Source organism: Dioscorea cayenensis, chromosome 18 (genome assembly GCF_009730915.1).
Source record: "Dioscorea cayenensis subsp. rotundata cultivar TDr96_F1 chromosome 18, TDr96_F1_v2_PseudoChromosome.rev07_lg8_w22 25.fasta, whole genome shotgun sequence".
Classification (NCBI taxonomy): Eukaryota; Viridiplantae; Streptophyta; class Magnoliopsida; order Dioscoreales; family Dioscoreaceae; genus Dioscorea; species Dioscorea cayenensis.
In genome coordinates, this window is record NC_052488.1 from 8,306,343 (window position 1) to 8,309,265 (window position 2,923).

Here is a 2,923-nt window from a genome sequence, read left to right on the forward strand (position 1 = left end):
TTTGGAAGAAAGTGTATGGCATGACGTTGATACTTACCCCTAAATCCGCCAATGCCATTTTCTCACGTAAGTTGCCGATGTTACACGGAATGATGAAGCTTCCCAGGTCTTTCTTCTTGTTCGGCATGTTCTTTTGCAGCACTGCCGAGCATGAAGCATCTAGCACCACTGAAGCACTCTCCTCCAACTTCCTCTTATTAGTCAACAAGTCTTTCAGGAACTTCGCATACTTAGGCATTTGAGCTAATGCCTCTACAAAAGGAATGTTAATGTGGAGTTTCTTGAATAAACTCAGGAACTTCTTATACTGTTCATCCCCTTGGTCATTCTTCAATCTAGAGGGATAAGGGATTCTTGGCTTGAAAGGTGGGGGTGCCACCTCTTTCTCTTTCTTTGCTCCCTCCTCAACCTCTACAACCTCGGGTGCGTGTTCTTTCGGCTTCTCACTCGGAAGCCTCCCTTCAACCTCACGACCACTTCTTAAAGTGATCGCCTTCACATGTTCTCTAGGGTCGATTTCCATATTGCTTGGTAAACTTCCATGTGGCCTTTCGGGGAGAGACTTTGCAATTTGCCCTACCTGATTTTCAAGGTTGTGCAAAGAGGCGGTGTGGTTGCGAAGTGTAGCCTCGACTTATTCAAACCGTGTATTTGCAGATTGAACAAATCTAGCCAAGTGCTTCTCTAAATCCGTCATTCGGGTTTCCAAGCCTGAAATTCTGTTTTCCACTTGAGGGGCTTGTTGTTGTTGTTGGAAACCCGGTGGCCCCATGGCCTTTTGTGGTCCTTGATTACTCCATGAAAAGTTGGGATGATTCTTCCAACCTGAATTGTAAGTATTGCTATATGGATTCCCTTGAGGTCTCATGCCATTACCTACAAAGTCAACCATTTCCACTAAAGAAACATCACCAATAACGATCGGGCAATCGGAGGGAGTATGTCCTCCACCACAACCGGTGCAATTGGTCATGGCCGCAACTCTATTCGAAGCTACGAGATCTAGCTTCTTACTAAGACTCTCTACTTGAGCCGCCAATGAGGTTACCACATCAATTTCATGGAGACCGGCCACATTTTTCTTCTCCCTAGCATTCCATTGGTAGCTATTTAACCCCATTTCCTCAATTAATTGACGAGCCTCATTGGGGGTTTTTCTACCTAAGGTACCTCCTGCTACCGCATCCAAGAGTTGCCTTGTACTCGGGTTCAAACCATTGTAAAAGGTTTGAACAATCATCCACTCCGGGAATCCCAGTTAAGGACACTTTCTCAGGAGCTCCTTGAACCTTTCCCATGTCTCGAATAGAGACTCCAATTCCAACTGAACAAAGGACGAGATCTCATTCCTAAGCTTTGCTGATTTTCTGGGAGGAAAATAACGAGCTAGAAAAGTTTCTACCATCTCCTCCCATGTAGTGATTGATGCTCTAGGTAATGAGTGTAGCCACTGCTTCGCTCTCCCCTTCAAGGAAAATGGGAAGGCTCTTAATTTGATGGCATCATCCGTCACCCCATTTATCTTCAGCATATCACACACCTCGAGAAAGCTCTCTATGTGACTGTTTGGATCCTCATCGGCAAAACCGTTGAATTGTGCGGACTGCTGCAGCATATTAATGAATGTCGGCTTTAGCTCAAAGTTCTGAGCTGTAATCGGGTGACGCATAATACTCGATTGTGTCCCCAACACTGAAGGTCTGGCATAGTCGGATAGTGTTCGTTGTTGCTCATTCTGTTCTGCCATGTTTTCAGATTTCTCGAAGTGTACGTTCAAGCTCAGGGTCTCCTTCAATCAATATTGATGGATTCCTTCGGGTCATAACCTGGAGCTGCACCAAAAAGAAAGAAAAAGAAAATCAGAACGATGATAGAATAAGAAGACGTGAAATAGAATGTGTGGTGAAATAGCTAAGAAAACAAAGTGCAAACTATCTCTAAACGCCTAGCTCCCCGGCAATGGCGCCAAAAACTTGACAGGGTCCCCTTGTGTACATCCCGCAAGTGCACGGGTTTGTCGAAGTAATAATCCCGGGTGAACGGGTATCGAATCCACAGGGAGTAGGGAATAAAAATACTTAATTCGATTCTTAGCTATGTAAAAGATCAATGATGATGAGTATGATAATGATTCAATTCTCAACAGCAAAAGCAACAAGTAAGAGAGCAAAAGTAAAGAAGGGGTAAGGCAATCGATAAAGAAGGGATACCCGGATAATGCTCCGCCTACGATAATTGTTTCAAGTGCAAGAACCCTCTATTATGCTTCGTAATCAATGCAATGGTGAGTTGTGGAAATCCTTAATTACGTAGTCCCAAATCTAAGGTCAACTATGCCTAACTCTATACATGTCCCGGAGGAGAAATCAAACAATCTCAACACCTCGCACTCGCATAGAGTTGCAATGAGCTCTAGGGATTCCAAGTGATAAATCTCTTCCTAATTATAGACCTAACCCTTTGGTCCAGGTGGAAGGTCCCTAACCACAATTGAGCCCTAGATACTAAGATCACCTCAACGCTTCACTTCGTTGCACGCGCAACTAAGCCCTAGCGGAAGTTCATCCCTTAGACCATTCACTCTATTATGGCCGCAAAGAACTCGAGGAACGGAGGTAGAATCTATCACACCGGAGGGGAAAGGGGACGCTCCTGTACCTCTCGACTCACCCTCTCAACCCTATCCAACTTAGCTTTGTCTAACGCTCATGATGTGTCACTCACTCACAAGGTTACCAACAAGAACTCTCAACCCTAGTGTCGCTCTAGGGGAAATGTTCATACAATCAAGTATTCAAGGTTGGAACTCACAATAAACATCAATTTATTGAAAGCATAATAAAGAGGTTCAAAGAAACAAATACATCCTAGGGTTCACAAAACTCGAGTACCCACTAGGGGTTTAGTTCTCCATGGAGCTAAG

At 44.3% G+C, this 2,923-nt stretch overlaps 1 non-coding gene across 1 annotated transcript; it reads left to right on the forward strand.

Annotated features, from left to right (window-relative positions):
- The first annotated feature begins 1,250 nt into the window (after positions 1-1,250).
- Positions 1,251-1,357, forward strand: LOC120283163. The gene has a single exon (XR_005543163.1). It is a non-coding gene; the product is annotated as a small nucleolar RNA R71 (small nucleolar RNA).
- Positions 1,358-2,923: the final 1,566 nt, after the last annotated feature.